The sequence below is a fragment of the Rhineura floridana genome, chromosome 5 (genome assembly GCF_030035675.1).
Source record: "Rhineura floridana isolate rRhiFlo1 chromosome 5, rRhiFlo1.hap2, whole genome shotgun sequence".
NCBI lineage: Eukaryota > Metazoa > Chordata > Lepidosauria > Squamata > Rhineuridae > Rhineura > Rhineura floridana.
In genome coordinates, this window is record NC_084484.1 from 71406458 (window position 1) to 71430763 (window position 24306).

A 24306-nucleotide genomic window follows, 5' to 3' on the forward strand; every position below is an offset into this window, starting at 1 on the left:
ATATCACCTATCAACTCAAGAAGTTGTTACATAACAGTTATCTTGTGGAAAGAAATGTTGAAGTTAAGTTTATTGAGTCCAAAAGAAGGACAAGCTGGATGATCTATCTCCTGCTATCTTGGTTATTCATGTTTAGTATGCCTGTTCTGTGTATGTACCTCTTTATTACAACAATCTTTCTCAAACTTCTAAAACGTGAGGGGGGAGAGGTTTAGATTGTCTTTGTTTTAAAACCCTGTGCCAACAAATTGGCAGGTGGATTTGGGAGATTCTTGTGCACAATGACACGCTTTCTGCCACTGCATGCATTAACCAGTGAATCTTGATGAAGAGACGTAAAGATTTATTTTATGAGACATTCTGCATCCTTCTACCTTCTTCCCTGACAACGTGGTCTTGCCTGGCTACAATATATGGAACAATAAAGCTCATTAGTAGTAGTAGAGCATGTCCTAAGCACAATCCACAATATGTCTAGCTCAAAAAAGGCCTTAGAACCTCTTTCTGCCTGAGACCTAGAAGAGTCACTGAAAATCAGAGTTGGCTGCATTAGGCTGAATTCTGAAAAGACAGAAGCATTATGTGTCCAGAGTTCTTATGTTTGGGAGTTGGGGAGATGGCCTGTTCTGGACAGGATTATACTCCCGTGAAAGTAGAAAGTTTGCAGCTTAGGGGTTCTCCTGGATCCAACATTGTTACTGGAGGCTGAGGTGGCCTCAGTGCCAATGAGTGCCTTTTTCCAGCTCCTGCTGGTTCACCAGCTTTGGCACCTTTTAAACGTCCAGATTGGATTACTGCAATGCACTGTACATGAGGCTGCCCTTGACGATGACTTGGAAACTTCAGCTGGTCCAAAATGCAGCAGCCAAATTTCTGGCTGGGGCTCCCTTTAGATCTTGTATAACCCCTGTTTTAAAACAGCTGCATTGGTTGGCAGTTAGTTTCTGAGCCCAATTTAGGGTGCTTACGCTAATGCTTAAAACCCTAAATGACTTAGGTCCCAAATATCTGAAAGAATCCCTCCTTCCCTACAGACCCTCTCAGTGTTGAGATCAGGTAGTTCCACCACCCTCAGAGGCTCGCGTTCATGGTGGTGGCCCGCGAGAAGGCATTTTCTGTGGCAGTTCCTAAGTTGTAGAACTTCTTCCCCACCAAGGTGCTTCTGGTAACTTCGCTGTATAGTATTAGGCAGACGCTGAAGATGCACCACTTTACCCCAGCCTTTGATACCTGAGAAATGTATTTTTAGGATCCATCCTATTTGGGGATTTTAGGTTGTTTTAAAATTGTTTTTAATGTCATATTTTAAAATTGTTGTAACCCACACTCTGGGATATTTGGGTGAAAGGTGGGTGATAGATGATGATAGATGGACTGGCTCTGTATAAGGTAGTTTCACATGTTCATACAGAAATTTATCCACCAGCACATCCTGGTATTCTGCAGCATTACCTTTCCTCCTTTCTTTGGCAACACGTCGCATGAAGGAGACACCTGGAAAGGTTGTAGGATGTTTATGTGATGTTAGTGGTGATACACTTTTGAAAAATGTTAATTTAACACTCTGATATTGACACTGTCAGTTTGTTTGTGGACCAACAAGAAGCTGTGTGAACTGATAAAGGCATAATGCTGTTTGCTCAGCAAATCTACTGATTTCTATCCTGCTTTGAACTATTTCACACATTACACAGCAATAGATGCAGCTTTGTCACCAAGTGTAGTTTCAAGAGACTGCTTCCACCAATCCCAGGTCTGAAAATGCATGTATTATTTATGTGCATTCATTGAACACCTGTTTGTTGCATTCTTCCACCTTTTTAGGTATTCAACCAACCAATATTGAAGTAGAAAAAATTGCCTTCTGTTTTGACAGGAGGGTGGGATAACCTGTTCGTCAATCATCATAAATGATGCCATCTGATCGACATGTGCGTTGCCCTGCCCACGTGTCAAAGTTGGCCTATGAGGTGGAGCCAGATAAAAATCTAGCCCCCAGAGCCAAAAAGGTCCTCCACCCGTGAGCTAGATGATATCATCAGGAAGGGACAGCTTTGTTTGGAGTTTGTTGTATGAAAGCACTTGAACAAGTCAGACCTGTTTCAGCTTTCTTTATAATACAAATATAATGTGGGAAGAAGTCCTTCTCTAGATTAGTTTGTAATATATGCAACCATATTTACTAAAGGAAATACGAATGGTACAAGTAAAGCTAACGTTACTTTTTATTGTGTAAATTCTAGAGTTAAATATAGCCAATCCCTTAAATAAATTTTGGTGAAACTCATGGCCAGGATGAATGTGAATCTGGTTGCACCTTAAACAATAACTTGCCTTCCTGTCTGATAAGCACTCAGTGGATATGAGCCACCAACAGGTTGAAAATCCATCTGCAATGTCAGGACACGCTAAGTTATAATGTACTATTTGAGAATCACTCATATCTCAGTAGTTACCTTATTGACTTAAGTATGAGACACAGGACTAAAAAGCGCCATTTGCTTCTCCAAATGCATCTTCTCCTCTTACTGTAAGGGATCCACTGGTCCATGGGAAATCATTGATCTCTTTTTTCCTAAATGGCATGGCAGTTAATGGCAGGTTTGTGTATCTGCCAATGGAGGATTGTACAGTTATGGGGCTAACCCAATCCTCTTTTTTTCACTGGAACTAATCTGAAAACATGGGTGGCCTTTATTTCAGCAGTGTTTGCTTTCTGAATCAATAAAGTAAATGCCTTTATAATGAGGTACAGAGAATACTTCTGTTGTACAAAAATTGGCCTGCAAGCATTTCCTTTCCTTTCATGTTTTTGTTCTTGTTCAAAAGTACTTGCCATGAGCATTTTTAGGAGATTTGACAGGTATTCATCAGATATCAGACTATGTTTGTTTAAACAATAGCTGAAGAAACATTAGTGTCTGGATAATTACATTTTGAAAGTGTTCTATAGTTAGCATTCTTTTCAATTATAATTTTCATGGTACTGAAAATACATTTGTGCCATATTAGAATGAAGTTAATGTATACATATATAAAAGACTTTCTAGTAAAGCAGTTTTGTGGTCTGCTATCTTTTGCTGTGTACTTTCGTTTTCTTCTGCCAATCCCTGCTGTGGTTGAACTATGGAATCTCAGTTTGCACTTAGTGTATGGTGCCACAAAGCCTGTTGGTTTCTGTATTTCCTAATGGGAAAGTTGACATCAGGCAGGCACCATTGCTGTAGTCCTTTTGGCACCTGCTTAAAACTTTTCTGTTTAGGCATGCCTTTCTAGACATACAGATGGTGATCTGTTTTAATCTTTTTAGTTAGTAGCTGTTTTAATTGTTTTAAATTCATTTTTAATTGCTTGTTTTTACCTGTTTTATTGATAATTTTAATGTTTTCTATAAACTGCTTAGAGATCTTTACATTTAAGTGGGTATATAAATTTTGTTACATAATAAAAATAAAGTGAACTGAGCGAGTGGGCAAATACTATCCAGTCTCATAATAGACATATCAGTCCAGATTCAAAACATGTAACACTTGCTGTCTGATATAAACTTTGCATTACACCCCCCCCCAAAACGACCCTTGGGCATCACATGTTAAACACTGATTATTTGAGTAACAAGTTTGGTACTTACACAAAGTAGGGGAGGGAGGAGGCAAATGTTAGATCAAGATCTATTGTCAGATCACTGAATGATTTGCAGTGGTTTCCCACTCCCAACTTTCACCTTACCAACCAAACTACTTCTCCCTTCCCAAATTATAATAGTTTATCTGTAGTAAATCAGATATACATTTATAGTTTTATCTCAAAGCCAGTGTTTGGTTCCTGGATGCAATAGGTAGTTGGCTCCACCCACTGAGTCATCTTTTTGCATTTGACTCCATCACACCAGGTGTGCCACCAGGGTTGTGGAGTCGGTATGTCAAACCTTCAACTCCCTCTATTCTTCTACTGTCCGACTCTGACTCCGATTCCTCTATTTTCTACTGTCCGACTCCGACTCCATAAATGGCAAATGTATATTAATTTTTCTACTGTCTGACTCCGACTCTGACTCCTTCATAAATGTAGACACAGAGCCATGTTTTGACTATGTCAGAGTGTGCACCCCACCCACCCAAAAAAGATTTTGTTAAAAGAAGCTTCTTTTGGTGGATTTGTTAACTGAGGTATTACTGCAATTATCAGACTGTTTGACCTATCAATCTTGGGCACTTCTTTTTTTGTTTTGTTTGATACTTGTTTCATGATAGTACGGCTGGGCCAAAGCAGAGTGAAGCAGAAAGGGGCAACAATGGAAAGAAAGAGAAGACAAAATTGCCCAGTGTGCAGTTCCTTTTCTCCCACTGACCAAGGAGAAAGTCTCATTAATTCAGTGGACCTTATTTCTGAGTATATTGGAAAAATTCCGCTGTTAACCTCACAAACTGTTATGGCTGCTAGTTGCAAGAAAGACTTTATATGGGAATATAGAGTAAAAAAAAAGCATGAACAGTGTATATACAGAACAACAAAGAGATGCATTTTGTAAGAATAAAACTACAGTGTATATAATACTCTGTTTTAGTTGTAAATTAGCCTGTTTTAGTGGTTAGGTTACACCATTGTGTAGTAAACATGAAGTATCAGTGGGAAACTTGATTTAAATTGATGCTTTAAATTGGTCTTTTTTCTTGCTGATTTAAAACATTAATATAAATAGCTTTGATTTTAAGCAGGAATGAGCACTCAAGGCAGAGGACCACCACTGTTCGTTCCCGATTCTTCCAAGTTGTAGCTTTGGCAACCACTTGAATGCCACAGTAGTGGCAAGGCAGCATTTTTTTGGCATTACTTTGTCTGTTGAAGTAGGTTGTAATTACTCTCATTTAAGAGTGAAATATTTTGACATGGCCCTAGTTTTTACAGGGATATTGTGCTGATGTTTCAGGGAGTTCAAGATATGTGTGTGTATTAGGTACAAGATTCCTAGGCAAAGGGGATGGCAGTGTAATGATCAGAATGGGCAACATTTGCTTTGTTGTGATTAAGACTTAATTCAGTACTATCTGCAGTTGTACTTCAAAAGTTGGTAAAATGTTAGTTGTAGGGTTGCCAGGTCAGAAGCATCCCAAACCCTTGGGGGCGGGTCCAAGTGACATCAGGGGGTGGGTCCAAGTGACGTCAGGGGCGGGTCCAAGTGATGCCATTAAGCATGATACATTAAACATCAACCACAGTTGCTTGGCGCATACAATTCACGCAAAAACATTTATTTGATTGGAAATTAAGATAGAAATCTTAGCTAAAAGATGGAGCCTGGGTAAGGAACATTTAATCTAGCCAATTTGCTTCTGGCTAAAAGGGTCACCAGAAGGCCATTGTAGGAAGAAAGGAGCCTAGTGTTGTGGAGATGTTAGATGGGAGCACTCAGGAGTAAAGATGGATGCCCCTGAAGAGCTGCAATTCTAAATACTAATACTAAATACTAAGGGACTAAGCCCCATAGAACTCAATAGGACTTACTTCTCAGTCGATATAGTTTGAATTGTGCTGTTGGTAAAGCTTGACTAGGGATCCTCTGCAAAGATATCCATATCCAAGTAGGATTGGCAACCCCCTGCCTGGAATACTCTGCCCTTATCTTTTAACGTGGCTGCTCCAAACGTGTTCACAGATTTGACCCTTCACTTCAGAAAGAGGTCTGAGTAATGAGTAAGAAGATTCTCTACCTTTTTCTGTCTCCCCTGTGGGCTGCTATAAACTCACTTTATCAGCCAACCCAATTCCAGTGAATATAATTGACAGAGAGAAAGCACACATGATTTGGTCTACCTTCACAGGCAGTAGCTTGGAAACAACAATTGCAGCCACGCTGCCCAGTATGTGAATTCTCTTTTACCACTATTGGACAAGAAACAAACAGGTGCATCATCAGTGGATTTAAGAAGGTTGAGCGGAGCGCATGGAACTGCTGTTGTTGCTTCTGTGGATGAAAGAGTGAGGATAAAGGTAAATGATATGCAAATAGAAAAAGAAGAACAAAAGACAGTGATGATTTCTTAAATGCAATACCATACCAACCACAACAAGATTCCTATGAGTAAGGTAGAAAACTAAGCATCTCACAATCAATCAGGATTCCTAACCAAAAACCAAAAATAAGATAAATGAAGAAATATTTTTATAAGCATGACTACAAATATGTTTATTATTTACACAACCTGTAAAGATATTTATAGTGCAGTCCTACGTTTATTTATTCAGAAGCAAGTCTCAGTGGGGCTTACTCAGACAGGGACAGAACTGCAACCTCAAGTGATAAGCAACTTCATTCATGCAACCCAAAATTCAGAATCATACCACTTTAAGCTGTTTTGCAACTTATACTTGTTTTTATGGCTATTGGATTTTAAAGGGATTTATTTCTTATTGTGAGCTGCCTTGGTTTCCAGACTGCAACCCTACCCCACAGAGTTGTTAGAGAGAGAGAGAGAGAGAGAGAGAGGAGATGTAAAAATACATACACCCCATATAATAGTTTATTGTCAAAACCAGTTGATCACTGCAGAGCATTAAAAAAAAATCAGTATCCTACATAATAAAAGCAGTGATACCTAAGTAAGCCCTGCCTAATTGCTTTAAAAATAGGATTGGAGGGGGAGAGAAAGATATACAACACAAACACATCTCTTTCCTATGTTCACTCAAAAGTCCCATCAATTTACAGCACAATCCTAACCATGTCTGCTCAAAAGGAAGTCTATTGAATTCAATGGGGTTTACTCTGGGCAAGTACTTGATTAAAGCTTCATACTGGGAAGTTTGCAAAACACTGCCCTCTTCAAAATTTAAACCTGTCTGACTCCTACACATGAGAGAGAAGACTGAAAGCTTACTTATTCAATCTGTGAGATGTTCAGAAAAGCAGGAAAAAGCACGTTTTCTGAGTCTTGGGCCAGTCACTGCCTCTCAGCCTCAGAGGGAGGCAGTTGTATACCCCCTCTGAATACCGCTTACCATGAAAACACTGTTCATGGGGTTGCCATAAGTCAGAATCGACTTGAAGGCAGACAATTCAATTTTATTCTATTGGTTTTTGGCTCTATAATTCCTTCTCAGTCACAACCCAGACTTCTTATTGGCTAAAAACCTGAAAGTGCAGGGATTAGAACAGAACTTAGAGCAACTAAGACGTTGTGGGGGGGTGGCTGACGTTTTGGTGTATATCTCTGGATCCAGATCACCTAGAGACTTCTTTTTAAATGAAAGCTGAAAGTCCAGAGATTAAGGTGAGTCTCCCGGAGATCCGATGGGGACTCCCAGAAACCTGAGTCTCCGGCTGAAAAATGGAGGTGTGGTAACCCTAGTTAGTTGGTCTTAAGTGGTTTACTTGGCTTTCCTTAAGACGGGTCCTTAACCTGTGGCTTCAGAGGGTCCGTGAACTGGGCAAGCAAAAAAAATTTTTTTTTCCAGTGCAATAAAATAAATGTCATATTTTTTTATGTTATAGGAGTCTATAGCTTTCATCAGATTCTCAACGAGGTGTGTGACCTAAAGCAGGTTAAGAACAACTGCTATATGATGTGAAGACAAAAGTACTATAACCCATTTTTCTTTATTTGCAGTGCAGTAATTGCAGTTGTTATGAGGATATGAGATCTTCATTAAATCCTAGTGTTATGATTTATGTAGATGGTTATGAGGGGTGATACACTTTTTTGGCTTTTCACAGAACTGCTTTCAAGGTTAGTTTCTAAAGTAAGAGCAAATAAGAGCCCTGCTGGATCAGACTAAAGGCCTATCTAGGCCAGCACCTATTTCAAATGGTGGCCAACCACATGCTTATAGGAAGCTCACAAACCAGGCATGATAGTAATAGCCCTTGCCTGCTGTTGTTTCTCTGTGATTTGTATTCAGAGCTTATCATTCATGAATTTGTCTAACTGTTAATAAAGCCATCTAAGTTGATAATCATCACCACATCTTGTGACAATGAATTCCATAGTGGAACTATATGCTGTGTGAGGAACTGCTTCCTTTTGTCTGCCTGAATCTCCCACCATTCAGTTTTATTGAATGACCCAAAATTCTACTGTTTAAAGACACACAGAAAAAAACCTTTCTCCATGCCATTTATAAACCTCTCCCCTCTTGCATGCATTGTTTGTAAGCTAAAAATCCTCAGACAGCCTTTCTTCATAGGGGAGTTGCTCCCTGATCTTTTTGCTGCCCTTTTATGAACCTTTTCCAGCAATACACTATACTTTTTCTGTAAATGTCTTTCCTCTAATCCCTCTGTTTTTCATTACACATAATGGACAACAGCAAAAGCTTAAATTAAGATAGACATGGGAGATGAAACTCTGCTGGGGTTATTAGTCAGCTCAGATAACTATGACAATATCTTTATAATGTGAAATTTAACCTTATTAGTTTGTTTTGTGTGTATATACACATATGTGCGTCTGTACACACACAGGAATGCCTTTACAAAGGTAGGTGACTGTGACTGCATTTTCCCTCACTACTTCAATCAATCTGTAATATCTGTAGTCTTACTCTCTGCACTCTTTTTTGGTGCTTTTAATCTGAAATGAAGGCCATGAATTATGTTTTTTTAAAAAACAACCCTCATGGAGCATGAAATCCAGTAACTTATTGCCAAGAGCTGGCATGTGTTCAAATAACTCCACATCAAGCCAGTAATATACAATAACCTTGAGTTTAAGGTGAACTCCTAAATAAACGACTGCATAACCAGTCAAGCAAATAAAGTCCAGTCTACATTTTCACAATCTAATACATTTTGTATCTATAAATGCCTGTAAATACTTAATCTACTTTTTTAAAAGCCTAGCCTGAAATAGGTTTTGATGTTTTCTTAAAATATTCTCTGTCAGCTGGTTTGTGTTTGGCTCTGAAGACTGTGGGAGATAAGACTAATGACAGTTGAGGCAGATTTTATTCAGGCCGCTTTTGTATATGATGTGTTTATCATGATAGGTACATTATTAGATTTATTTTAATAATGCACCTTTCATGTACTTCTTTGAGAAGTTGATCTTTTAGTGTGACAACCTATGCTTTGGAACTCTTTGCATATTAACATTAGGCAGACACAGTCTGTTTTAGATGTCTGCTAAAAATGGTATTTCAGCAAGCCTAACCATATAATTTATATACATATAATTTAGTTATATAGACCTGTTTTAAAGTTTTGCTTATTTTATCTCTGTGTTATTGATAATTATTCTATCTACACTGCTTAGAGGGTTGCTTTTATTATTAATGAGTTTATCATTTTTTCTAAATAAAAAAAAAAGTGAAACCAATCAATCATCAGAGATAGAACTTTCCTATTACATGAACCGTAGCCAGCAGTGGTAATGTTATAAGAATTTCCATTAACATACCATCGACTTCTTACTTTACGCAGTTCTGTATAGGTTTCATCAGTTTGTCTTTGTTATGTATTTGCCTAAATAATATTTAGCATACTATTTGCCAAAGTAGGCAATACCAAAGCCTATAAACATTTCCTTATGTTCTGGTTTAACTTTCTAGACTTTTGCTGAATATACTGGCTCTTCACATCTTGATCTCTAAAAAATAATTGGAATAGACTGTGACCTTGACTTTTGCATATTCCAGATGTTTTCTTTAGATTAACCTTTCGACTGTTCATTGAATACAACACACGATTAACATTTTGCTGCTACAAATGGGCCAATGACCATTGACTGAGGACTTTAAAATTCTTGAAAGACTGGTCTATGAGCAACAATAGCTAAATCTATATACAGAAATGCAATGGGTTATATCCACCCATAAGTCATGGTGCAAGCGCAAGAACTTCTGCAAGTGCAGCAGAACTTTGCCTCCCTCTCCTCTCCCCATTCCCGCCATCCCCCCAATTTGTCCCCCCCCATGGACCAGATTTTGCAGCAGTGCAGGTTGCACGCATGGAAGGAGGTGAAATTGCATTGCATTCCACTCACACTATGTCTTGGATTCAACTCAATATGCCTATGAATGTAAGTTGCTGGAGGAACAATAACAGAATATGGCTATTGCTTTCTTACTTGTTTGCGGGCTTCCCAGAAGCATCTGGCTGGCCACTGTAAGGAACAAGATACTCTAATAAATACTGTTCTGATCCAGTGTGGTGTGATGTTTTTACAGTTTTTCAGTTGGGATGTGAGAAACCCTAATTTTATCTTTGCTCAGCTAAAAACCTTATTAGATAGCCTTAGACCAGCTGCTTTGAAACTGTGTTCTGAAGGCTCTTGGGGTTACTTGGAAGCTTATCAGCTTGAAACTAGGCAAATTGTTAATAATCTCAGACTAACCTTCTTTTCAGGGTTGTTGTGAAGCTAAAAACCTCTCTTAGCTACTTGGAGCTTAAAAGCATAGGAATAAAAATAATACGTAGGGATCTTTATTTTTAAGGCATGATGGAGATGCATATATTGTTTAAAGTTTATAATCCAATTTTAGTTATACTCAAAGCCACTGTTTTAAATGACAGTTGAAAATCACACTGTGTATTTTCTTTGCCCCTTTTGATTAGAAGTATTTTAGAAAGCACTGTAGAGTACTTTAGGTATGGTATACATTGGCCTGGTTTGCACAACAAGGTAAGCCAACTATGGTTTACCAGGACCATGCAAATGTGTGGACTTGCAGAGAGGAGCTTGCAATCATCTTGCTCCTCTCTGGGCTTTTTTACTACCACACTGTGTCTTTTTGTAAGGGTTTGGCTTAGTGTGTCATCCAACCATGATTAAATTCTGCCCTCATTAAAATTTGTTCTTGGCTGCAGCTCATGATTAGTGAGGAGAGAGATTAACTGTGGCTCCTGGTTGGAACAACACACTAAGCCAAACCTTAGTTTAGCTTAGTGTAGAGCAGGAACAAAATGGACTGGGGACAAGCAAAGCAACTGCGAGCTCCTCTCTAGGAGCCTGCATGTCTCTGCAGTCCCAGTAAGCCATAGCTTAGTTTACCGTGTCAAGTGATCCAGGCCAGTGTAAACCAACATGATTTCAACCAATGTTTAGCCAATATTGGTAACAATAACAAGAAAAAATGTGACTGAAAGTCCCCATCCCTTGTTATTGAGAGCTCTCCAATGTAATAATTATTGCTAGGGACTTTTCCAATCACACTCCTATGTCTTGCTAGTTCAGACTTTACTCAGCCACCTTCAGTTGTGCTGTTGTTCTCTGTGAAAGGTCATTTCTGTCAAGTGAGCTAGTTTAATGTGGCTGCTCCTAGATTCTGACAAGTTGTTTTTATAAGGAGATGCCTTAAGTGTAATTAACATTCAGCTGTTCTTAATGAAAAAATCTCCTCTTGTTTTCTATTTTTGTGAAAATCACTTGTTTTCAAGCCAATACAGGGGAAAAAATTCTTTAGGCTTACTCCTATATGCATTTTCCTAGGAATGTACCTGAATGAAGTCAACTCTGAAGTAGACTACATCAGATTGCAATGTTAGTGCATTGAATAAAGTAAAACCAAATATTTGCCAAACCAAATATTTGTATTACATTAACCTTTGGTATAAAAGTGCCAATGTAGGATTTTGGTGTTTGTTAGTCCCTTTCTTTTGTCGAATCTGAGTAATAATATTTCCCTGCTCCATGAAACATTAGACTTAATTAGATTAATGTCATCCATATTTTCCTCCTCACTAGAAAAGACAATAATGCTGGGGGAAAACAGAAGGGAGTAGAAAAAGAGGAAGGCCAAACAAGAGATGAATTGATTCCATAAAGGAAGCCACAGACCTGAACTTACAAGATCTGAACAGGGTGGTTCACGACAGATGCTGTTGGAGATTGCTGATTCATAGGGTTGCCATAAGTCATAGTCGACTTGAAGGCACATAACATATTTTCCTCCATGTTTAGATTACTACAGGAATAATGTTCTAAAGTATCACCAAATGGACAAGGTTCATATTTGTAAGCAAGTCTATTGTACGCATTGTATTTTTACTGTATATTTCTTTTGTAATTTTTTTTGTAATATGTTTTATAGTATGTTGTTTACCACATTGGGGTCCTCTTGCCCAAAAAGTGGTGGTAGTATAATGATGATGATGTGTTGGCTGTGAGGGCTTTTCCTCCGAAGGGTTATACTGCATTTGGTAAAGAAAAAATTAATCTCAATGCTTCATTTGCCATAGCTAGTAAAAAGATCCCTCTGTGTGTATGGAGTTCTGTGCCATTGGACGTTTTGGGGAAAGCTGCCTTCAAAATATAAGTCGAACAGAACCTTGTTAAGATCTGCTATTTTTGACACACATGGGTGCCTAGTTCAAATAAAATAACAAACCGTTGTTTATCATTATAAGAATAAGCCTATACAGGCCTTCAGCTTGCATGCTGCCCCTCTCCCATCTCTCTCCTTTTGGGGTGAGAGGAGAAGATCAAAAGCTTTTTTTCCCTTATGAACTAACCACAGTTCCCCATGATGTCCAGATTCATGGCTTACTCTAACTGTAGTTAGTGAAGAAATCAGTATGTCAAATTGTGGTCTTAACGTTCTCCTTATGATAGGTTGCTTTTCTGGTGCCAATAACAAGCATTTCATATATACGTATTTATACATGGTGAGGAGACCCAGCCATGGCATGCTAAATGCATATTATTTTACAGTAGTCCTGTACCTTCTCAGACTTGTGACCCACCTTTAATCCAAACATACATTTGAGAACCCATTTTTCTTTTCTTTTTAAAAAAAACATATTTGTATGGTGGTAGTGCTGCCTTTGTGACCCACCTTTGATTTGGCTGCCACCTGGTAGTGAGTCCTATGAAGTCCCATGTTCTATACAAATCAACTTTCCCACCTGATATAATGTTTATTAATGAAATATGTCATATAACCAAAACTAGAGAAACAAGGGCTCATCCATATTTGAAATGTACCAGTAGAAGCACATTCTTTTTAGGGAAGGGGATAGTATAATAAATCCAAACCTCTATATCTACTCTTAATAGTTATTACATAGTTTTAAAGGACTGTGTGCATATCTGAGTGAAATATTGTGTTTTTTCAACAATCAAGGTGGAGCGATGCATTGGGATGGTTAAATCACTCAGTGTCGGTTAAACCTGCAAGTAAACCAAATTAATGTGCTCTTAACCTCGTATATAATTGAAGAGCTTCATCCATTAGTTTCTAATCTAGTTAATTATCCTGAAGAAGAAAAAAGTGTCCTGTTTCTTGCTGGAGAAGGATAAAAGGCTTAAGTGTAACACTACTCCAGCATAGAGGATTTGTGTTACCAATTAATAACAAGAAAGAAGCTTACACTCATATAAGGGGGTTTATCTAAACGTCTGGGCTGTTTGCTTCTGAGAAATTTACAAAAATTGCTTTCTAACACTTGTTCCCTATATAAGCTTTTTAATCTGAACTTTTCTTTATATTCATGTTTAAATTTGAAGGTACCTTTCCTCCTCCAGGGCTTTCTAGCATCCTTTGCTCCTGCAAATAATTTACACCTTTCGTTCTGCTTTGGATGCTATCAAAACGGTTGTGCTGGGAGAACTCCATTTGTATAGTGGGACTTAAAGAGAACCATCCTTCAAAAATAGTCCTCTGCACTGTCCAGAAACACACTTGGAACACAGTTGCCAGTGCTTGAAATAAGACATTTCAGTACCTGGGCGAGGGCCAGAAGCAGGAGGTGAAGCCTACAGAAACAATTCTGTTCTTGCAGTGCTTACCTGGCAGGGGAGATACCCTGATCAAGAAGGTGGTTTTCCCAGGGTGAGGCCTCACCCATTGCACTCCGGGTGTGCTGACCCCAAATGCAAGAAACTCGACTGCATAATTTGTGGTAGGATATAAAGGGAAAAAGGAAAGGCAGCCAAGATGTGCCAGGTCGCAAAGCACGAGGGGAGACAGGACCTTAGGAATCAATGGAGGCTCGGGGAAGGGGAGAATAAGGCTTGCTGCCTTGCTACCAATGTGACTGAAGCAGCCACTAAGCAACTCTTGGGTGCCACTCGCCCAATCTAGTGGCAATGGATTTGATGGCCAAATTAAACTCTCTAATCATGTATTCTCTTTGCATGTACTCTCTTAACTTCCAGGTTTGCATGAACACATGAGCACAGAATGGGTGCATTAATGAAATAAACAACATACATAATGGGAACAGAAAAGCCAGATGTTGGAAAGAAAATTGATTTTCCTCCTGGTGCATTGGAACCACCACTTCAAGGGCTACAATGTTTTTGTCTGGTTCATTGGAAGCCCTATTCAAGAGACTCTGAAGTAGATTTTGCAGTGGGGGGGGGGAAACAAGGAACCAACAGCATTGTTTCACTTGCCTTAACATTGGAAAGAATTAGACCAGGTGTGAGGAAACTTTGGCCCTCCATATGTCACTGAAACTATAATTCTCATCACCCCGGCCATTGGCCATGCTTGCTGGAGTTGATGGGAATTGTAGTCCAGCAATATGTGGAGAGCCAAAGGTTTCCCACATCTGAATTAGATGCTCATGTACAAAAAGGCACCTTGATTATAGAGGCCACTAAGAGACTGCTGAAGGGCAAAATTCTTCCCTTTCAGGGCTGTGGAGTCGCCAGACCTTCGACTCCGACTCCAACTCCTCTATTTTTCTACTGTCCGTCTCCGACTCCTTCATAAATGGCAAATGTATATTAACTAGTAATAACACATTTACTGTAGTAAAATGGTAGCACAAGGCATTTCATCACCACCACGTGAATCCAGAGCTTGGAAAAGTTACTTTTTTGAACTACAACTCCCACAAGCCCAATCCTTGGGGCTGTGATTGATATGTCAGAATTTTCCAGAAAAACAAAGCAACAAGCCACTCTGCACTTGGTTTTCCTATACCCAATAAGAAATGCATATGCAGTTCTTCACTTATGTAGGATTCAAATGTATATCAATCACAGGTTTTAGCCATGTGATTGGGAAAATTGGACTGACTTGTAGGGTGATTTGTGCACTGGAAATGTTTTATGCTGCAGTCCTATACTCAGTCTCTGGGAATAAGTCCCGTTGAACTTGTTGACATGCATAGTTGATCTGGTAGTCACTTTGCTGTGAAAACATTGTTTGCAACACTTACAAAGTCAGCAACACTGTGGTTCAATTGGCCCATTTTGGTTCATCTATCAGTAGATGAAAGTTCTGAGAGTATGTGGTTCACCTTAATGAACTAACAATAAATGGAGCTGCTATATATACTATTCTGCAAACATTTTCTTTCTGTATGGATGGAGGTCAAGTGTTGGCTTATGGCTATTTATACACATGCCCATGCCCCAAAAAGGGTGTGGATAAAAATGTCTCTGCCTTAGGTATTATTTTGTATTGTTTTGGTTATCTTTTGTACTACTTCAAAAACTATTTTAGCTGTTTTTATGGTATGTTTGTACAACACCTTGAGATGCATGTTAAATAAATAAATAAAGTAGCCTGAAATGTGAAAAAGTAAGTGCCAGGAGGCTTGAGAGTTATAGAATTGGGAATGTTTTCATTCCACTAGCAACATATTATAACATAGGTCATAAATTGCAAACAGCTGTTTATGCCTGGCAAACAAGCTGCAACAAGCCCCAAGCAATGTGAGACTCCATGTGGTGCAAAGCTGTTACTACTCCCTTCCAGACTGGAACAACAACAGAGAGTTACAGCTCTTGGATGTGAGCAATTGTGATTTCCCCCATGAATCAAGGATAGTTGTTTGACCTGGGGCCTCTGTGGGCTGTACAGAGAGTCAGTTTTTGCTTTGTGCCCCTTCTCATTTAAAAAAATTATGACGTAGTTTGGGGGAAAATTGAGTATTACAATGTTTGTTTGACTTTTAAAAAGCATATATAATATATTTAATTCTGGCCTTATTATTCAATACATTTAAAAAAATGAATAAAATCTTGATCAGTTGTCAGCAATGAACACCATGGGCTGAATCCAAAGGATCCCTGTCTCTGACAAAAGGGCTCCTTCCACTGATGGCTAGAAACCTTTTGGATCCAACTTCAGAAAAGCCTGAGGCCCATCTTTTATAGCAAGTGAGAAATTCCAAAGCAAATTTACTAATTTAATGTTTTCAATTCAACATTTAAATATTTGTTAGGAGCACACATATTTGATCAAGTGCACCTACCATATTACTTTATATTAAACTATCATTTCACATTATCTACCAAAAATATGGTGACTAGCTTTCAAAAAGTATTGCTAGCGATTAATTTTTCCATTGTGTCATTTGAACTTCCAGAAGATATGATGTACAACCAATACATAATCCTGAAATCTGATTGCATATGAGGTCTGTGTGGTTTCATATACCCTCCAGTCGCAATTGGTACCCTGCTTCTAATTAAAACTGCATTATTTCCCAAACGTTTAATCCCTGAGACACATGTCATTCTTGCATTTAAAAAGCTTTACTTTTAGAATGTGATAACGTAAAAACAGCTTGCCCTCTGAAGAGCCCCTTCTTCCATGTATTTCTGCATGTCACTGTTTACCTCCTGACTGCACTGGACTTGCATTCTTGATTTGTGCAAAGATACAATAGGCAGCCTCCATTGATTTGTGCTTGGTCTCACAGAACCCATGTAATTTTTTAACTTTAATTTTATTTCTCATTACACATAATGTGGGAATACAGAATTAAAGGATTAATATTGGACCATAGTTTGATAATGTAGTGAAATCATTACGCCTTCCTGGTTAGGCCTTGATTACAGTGGCAACAGGTTTTATCTACCTTAGAAACCTTACTTTAAATTATTCACACTGTTAACTCTTGTTAGAGGACCTCCCTTAACAAATCAGTTGGGAAGCTGCTCTGAGAGATCTTAAGCAGATTATGTAAAAAAATCCACACCCCAGATTATTCTTGAAGACTAATTATTCCCACTTCAGTCTACCACTATATTTATTTAATTTAAAAATTGCCCTCTGTTTTTTCATCAGAAGTCAAAAACAGCTCATGTCAAAGCAGCAAAAGTACAAAGATGCCTGCTGTTGCCTGTGTCAGATGTGAAGCAGCTACACTTACCAAGTGCTGGAGATGCATTATGCATTATTTACTCAATGAGGAAGGAGATAGAGTAGGTGGTAGGAACATAGCTCCTCCAAACAAGATCTAATAAGATAATAGCGTTGTTTAAATCCCATTAAAAACCAGCTGGGGAATATGATTAGCTCATATAGTACTATAGCATAGAAAATAAAAGTTAATGACTGAACTGAATTTTAAGAAACCACAATAGTTAGATTATATTAGTGCCTCCCTAATCCTTTCAAGTGTAACAGTATCTTTTCTGGTGTAACATGCAAAATACTGAACTACTGCCATCCCCTCCCACTCACTGTAATTCAAGAGGCAACACCTCTTTGTTGTTTTTTTACTTAAATCTATGTAAACTGACTTGAAATTGTTGATAAAAGGCAGTATGAAAAAGCTTCAAATAAATAAATTGCATCAGTATGTCATATCCCAGGACCACAGTCCCTCTCCCTCATCAATGGAAAGATAAGGAGGATTAGATGAATCTGAATCACTGTTCAGAAAGATTTATGTCTCACTAAAGATTTTCCTAGAGGAGCCAAGGCTTCCATCCCCTTTCGTAAGGAGGTAACTTCCCCCCATCCTAACACTCCTAAAGCCATCCCCAGGATTTTCTGCAGCCCAGAAGAACCCTCCTCCACCACACACATGGACTGCAGAAGGCAGTCCAGCCCCCTCCTGAAATGAACACATCCACGTTAACTCCCAAGCAGGCCAGTCTTAACACACGTCTCCCCCAGTATAGTTTAGAGGAATCCGTTCACTCCAGACAAATGCTGGAGCAGCACTCTTCTAAAAGTGTTTGATCTTAGCGAGTCTGGTCCAGTTTTAAATGTAGCCCCACAGTCTATCAGTCGTTCAGACCATTTGCTGTCTGAGCCACACCTTGCCACATCTGGCGAGATTGCCCCTGCTGGCTTCAGTGTGCAAGGGGAAAGAATGCAAACTTGTGCCTTTTTTTTTTGCTTCATGCTTCCTAAACTTAAGTGACCCTTAGCCATGTTCACGTGGCAGTCTTCCACTTTCTTTTTTGTGTCTACTGGCGTCCAGGTTCAAAACAAAAGTGAGTGCTTCCAGACATCCATCTCTTTTGCCTATGTTCCTCCACCCTCTTCTTTTCCTTTCCTTTCTGGGAATGTTTGTTTCAGTAGTTCTTATACCTGCTTATCAAAAGTTTGCTTTTGGTTTAGAAAATTCTTTTTTTAACATGAAAGGTCAGTGGGTCCTTAAGTGAGTCCTTGCCAAATTATCTCACCCTTTATGTTGTTGTGTTAAGTATCAATCCTTTATGGATAGAGGTTAATTTCTATTTTGGTGAAACTGCAGCAGTCCCCTATGATCCTATGGAATGAGGAGACCTGAGTTCAAATTAGCCATAAAACTCACTGCATGACCATGGGCCAGCCAATTGCTATCAGTAATTTACCTTACCTTGTGAGGATAAAAGTGGGAGGGGGCTCTTTATGTCTCCCTGAACTCCTGAAAGAAAGGGATATAAAAATGCAATAATAATATAACATAAAATAAATACTAACCAAATGAAGCAGAACCTTTAGATCCTTCTAGTGTAGATACTGAAATTTTGCTGCACAATAAACAATACAGTTTGTTCATAGCATTTGGGTTTTGTTTCATTGTCAATAATCTGTCTTGGTGAGGATGGTGGGTCACTGGAGTTGGAGGACTCGCAGGAGCCTGTAGTTTCTTACACAGAAGATTATTTGGCAACCCTTTCTTTCTTTCTTTCTTTCTTTCTTTCTTTCTTTCTTTCTTTCTTTCTTTCTTTCTTTCTTTCTTTCTTTCTTTCTTTTTTCTTTTTTCTTTTTTCTTTTTTCTTTTTTTCTTTCTTTCAAGTGACTAAAGAAATATGGTGAAGCATTGCAAGCCAAAATCCTTCCACTTAATTGTAACACATGTTTTAATCAAGAACATCTGTCAGGTTCATTTTACTGTTGTCATAAGGTAACAGTGGTTTTCCTGAAGTGGATTGGGAGGAACACAAATATCTGAGTGAAACATTGTGGATGAAATTCCTGCTGGTACAAATCACAGACATTAACCACAATAGTAAACCATGTTTGACCAACTCTCCTCCAGGTTAGAGGCTCAAGGAAAAGAAATGGAAAAGAAATTAATATGAACTTTATAAATTGTTTTCAGAAGATATTGGTTTTCACAACCTGGGTAGCAAACTTTATATTTAAAAGAAAGGGTGGTTCAGGAGCATTCTTAAAACTTAGGAGGGTCAGAAAAATGAGGTGGTTCAGTTTCACAGGAGGCAGGGGTGACTTCTCAGAAGTGGTGGTTCAGTCAAGCCATAAACTATGTTCTGAAATTAAGGTCACAAAGGTAATATTCCAGATGTGAAAATGCAGCTGATAAAAAAATGGCATTTGTATTCAGTTTGTTTTCCAGTTTGTGGCTGCTGTAGCCAGATTCAAAAAGGAAGTCTAATTCATGAGAATTAAAGAGACAACTAAAAACTAATTGCACTGTACCCCAATATTAAAAGCATTCCAAGAAAAATTATAATTAATATTTTGATTAGTGTAAATATGTAATGAAAATTTAGAGGTTAAGGTGCTGGACTACGACCTGAGAGACCAGAGTTCAAATCCCCACACAGCCATAAAGCTCACTGGGTGACCTTGGGACAGTCACTGCCTCTCAGCCTCAGAGGAAGGCAATGGTAAGCCACCTCTGAATATCACTTACCATGAAAACCCTATTCATAGGGTCGCCATAAGTCGGAATTGACTTGAAGGCAGTCCATTTCCATTTTTCATTGGCTCAGAATAATATTTCTTGCTACATTTGTTTGCTTTACAATCACATACTTTCCTATTTCTTCTTCAAATGTTTAAAACTTTTCATAATAGATGATGAAATTCTGTTGGTTTTGGTTTCAGCCTGGGAAGTCACTTTTTGTAAAAATAAATAAATAACCTGGGTTAGTGTCCAGTAAATTGTAACAGAAAGGTTAACAGTTGCCTTAAATTCAGAACCATATTCCGAGGAATGCTGTAATAATCCAAGTTGAAAGGATACTTTTTTTAAAAAAAAAGAAATCTGTTCTCAAGGGTTTTTTTAAAAAAAATATATTAATTTGAAACTTTGAGGAACTATTGAATTGTATGGCGATATATTTAAATAGAAAAATCAGGAAATTGGTAACATATATCAGCAGTAGCTAAACTACAGCTCCAGAACCATGTTTGATCCCCAAACATTTGTGTGTGACTCCTGGAATATGAGGAGTTAATAAGAACAGAATTGAAAGAGAAAATTCCTTAGTTAACCTTGTGGGCTAAAGATGTGTTAGAGATCTTGCTCTGCCAACTTGCCCTTAAGTCTGAAATCTTTGTCTCATTTATATGTAAATAAGGTGAATCTTATTTATGTCGTTGGCTCTCTTGTGAGATGCAGTGGGAAAATAATCTGGAGGGACTGAGATTGGGGGAGAGGAAAGGACCAGTACTCTGACTGGAAGGAATATAACTGAGAAGTGTGGGGGTGTTTATGGGTGACTTACGGTTCTTAGGTGTGGAAGCATTGTTTATTATTTGGTGGTAGCTGTAGCTGAATGCATAAGATGTGAAAGTACTTCTGTGATTTGAATTGTGCAAAATTTTGTACAGTTGTCTGTATGTAAAATTTTGTACATTTATCACTCTCGAGTATAGCCTAAAGAAGAAATGAGTTAGTTGACTGATTTTTTTGCTTGTCTTTGCTGAAGTTCACTGCATGTTCACTGTTCAAGCTAACTTGTTTTTTAAAAATATCATTTGAAATGCATGTGCCCCTCCTCATCTTTAAAAATGTGCACATCTGAAGGAAGCTTCATTCTGTTTATGTAGGGAAAGGCATTTGAAAGTCACAGCAAACACTGTTAGGAAGGGCTGGATTTGATAAAGGCATGCAGATAAATGTCCTGATAAGCAGTGAATGGGAAGTAAGAATAACAGACATAATGCAGAATGATAATTTTTTGCAGAGTGAATGAAGAAGCAAATGGGAAGATGTTTTCATTAACAGAATTCATTACTGTCCTATAATGCAATTTATTCATTATCATATATCACCTGGAAACAGTTATCTATAGTGTTAGTGCATTTGATACATTGTTGCAAGAGGCAACAGAGAAGCCCATTCAAAAGCAACCTATTAAGTGCAGAGTGAAGGCAAAAGGTTACGAGATTTTAAATGCAGAAAAGAGAGGATATGCAGAATAGATCAATATTTGCCCTCAAAGTTACTTCATTATAGTATTAATTAGCTCAGCTTTGCAACAAAGAAAAGAATTAAAGAAATTAAGGTAGAAAGCCAGTGATGAAACAACCTTGACAAATGAATTTCACTTAATTTGTCCATTTTTTAATTTATGATGTTCAGGTCATCATTTGGACATTGTTTCATTTTACTGCTTTATTTTATTACTATTGTTTTACTATGGTTCACTTTTACTATTTTATTCCACACAAAATTTGGGCTGCTTTCACATTCTGTTATTTTGACAATTTCTTACCTGGTAATTTGTGCATTATATTTGATATTTCACACAACATACAGCTAGCTCCAGAATTCTAGTGTAGTGTAGTGCAAGTTTAGTGCAAATTTCCATGATAAATGATACCAGAAATAATCTGTTAGCAAGGCTGGGAACCCAGAGTTTTTTGCTAGGTGCAGCTGCTCATGTGACAGGCATCCCAGCATGCAGTGTGTTCCTGCCCTTTAGTCACATGGGGGTTTTTTTGCCTGACAAAAATTGTACCGGTATTCTGGCATCAGCACAGAAAGCAGCAGCATTTCCCAGAGACACCCCTGCGTTGATACAGCTAAACTAATTTTAAAAGTCAGATCTTAAAGGGAGCTTGCATTGCAATGGGATGAGATCTTAGACCTTTTACACAGTGGGGAACAATGTGCATGTGTATAATGGGTGAGAGGGAAAAACAAGCCATGGGAAAGAGAGTTGTGCAAATGCCAGTATATCAGCTGAAAAAGCTGCTGTTCCTTAACACAAAAGGTACTGCACTGTAAAAGGAATTTTAGAAATTGGTACAGAAGTGCTACCTTTTTAATCCGTTAAACTAATGTAATCAGCCCCATGTGTGAAAGCAGCCTAAGACAGAGGAGATGGCTATTCATCACTATTAGACTTTGACGTATTTTGCTTTACAAATGGATCCAGTTTACATGTATATGAAGATTATAAGCATAGGTTTTCTCCAAAAGGAATCCCTGAGGTGTTCTCCAAAAATATTTGTTAATTTAAAATATTTCTATCTCTCTCTTTTACCCTATAATAGGGCACTCAGTGCGGCTTACAAAAATCAAATCAAATATGTACATAATAAAATTGTAAACAGTAAAATCACAAAAACATTAAAATAAATTAAAATACATAAAATACAAATAAAATACATAAAATACACACACACACACATACATATAGAGAGAGATTGAAACTAAGGGAACTACATAGGTAAAATTTAATGTAGAAGGCATAAAATCAGTATCAGGCTCTACCTTCAGTCCCTCCCAAAGGCTTTCCAGAACAAGATCGTTTTCAGGAGTCTTTGGAAAACCAACAGGGAGGGAGAAGAGCAAACTTCTTGGGGTAGGGTATTCCAAATATACACAAAGTGCCCCACCAACATTATTGGTTACTTCCATACAATCTATTGTAATGTCTTAACTAACTGAAGGGCAGATTCTGCTGAGATATGCACAGAATCAAGAGGTACATTTCATATATTACATACTTTTAGAAACCAAATTGGATATTGGCCTTTATGAAACAGGTAATGGTCTACCATTAAAGCCTTTGAGTTACTGCTGGTGGCTAGCTGGCTTTTATGGTTAACTTTCCCCCCACACTTTTAAATTTTTTATTTTGGATATTAATCCTTTCTTAATTCTTAATTAACCTTAATTCTAGATCTTTTCCCTTGTTAAGTGGAGTTCTTTTGGCTAGTTATCTTTTACTGTGGTACTCATATACAAGTTAAACATGCATTCAAGGGAAGTAAGGGCATTCAAGGGAAGCCTGAGTAATAATATAACTCTAGATGCTAACAGTTTTTTTAACCATATGAAAAACAAAAGTTCAGGCCAGATGTTCCAAATCTATTTTTGTTTTTCATGAGGTCATGGATGATAACAAAGAACTGCTGATAACTGAAACTATTTTTTCCTGTGCTGGAGATTATTGAAAAGAAACAAAAAAGTAAAATCTCCAAGGACAAGAACCTGATACAAAGTCATCATTTCATGTGAAACCAGATAGTGTGTGACACTGTGCTTCCGCACTCAGCCTCCTGCTTGTTTATACAGGTGTCTATAGAGGAATGTGGGCACTTTAGCTTAACCAATGAAAGCTGATAAGCTAATAGTCCCCCCTCTTTGAAACTGAAGCTTCTCTATCAACCTGCATCTCTTTAAACCTGCAGCTATCACCCCTTTCTCTCAGTCTCATGTGTGTTATCAGCTCTGGAAAAATAGGTTTGTAACTATTCTTGGAATGTCCAGCACTTGCATTTCTGTATTAAATTATTCTCCCTTTTGTGCATAGCTGCTTTTCTCCTCGACCCCCCCTAAAAAAAGGGGAGGGAATTAACATTATACAACATACAACTGTTTATATTTTATATATCTAATTATTATTTCATGAAATACACTAAGTACAAAGCAGCCTGTCTTTAGATTTAAGTTTTTAATGAATAATTAAAAACTTCATTTCCTTATAAATCATCTTAATAAGTGAGCACATTTTGGAAAACATTGTTTAAGCCAAAGGCTTTTAACACTAAGGTCTTTTTTTAACTGGAGAAATGGACACTGTGCATAGTATAATGCAAGATAAGAGCATGAGTGGAAGGCACAGCAGCAGTTGTCATGAGGTGCCCTGTAGACCACTTTGTACAAGTAAACTAGCATTTATTTATCTTCAAAATAGACGGTCACTATTCATATTTTGAAATACTTGTCTTCTGCTTGTCCCAATGTCTCTGAGTAAATCCTTCACTGAGTAGACATGCAAACCTGGCCCTTCTACATTTAAGGGCAACTTTTTATACCCAAGACCTCTATTGTCTTTTTTCAAACAAAGAATTTGCTGGAAAAAAACAATAATATATGAAGTTCCATTCTGTTTGACCACTCTGTGTGTGGTGCATCCAGAAGTACTGGCAAGGCATCATTGGTCTGTGTATTGACATTGATAAGCTTGAAATTTGATCCAA

The 24306-nt window shown here is 38.0% G+C and overlaps 1 protein-coding gene and 1 pseudogene across 1 annotated transcript in view; both read left to right on the plus strand.

Annotated features, from left to right (window-relative positions):
• The window catches only part of SHROOM2 (shroom family member 2), a 168866-nt gene that overhangs the window by 38823 nt on the left and 105737 nt on the right, over positions 1–24306 (plus strand). The window lies entirely within an intron of this gene.
• Positions 13717–13847, plus strand: LOC133386378 (U1 spliceosomal RNA; annotated as a pseudogene).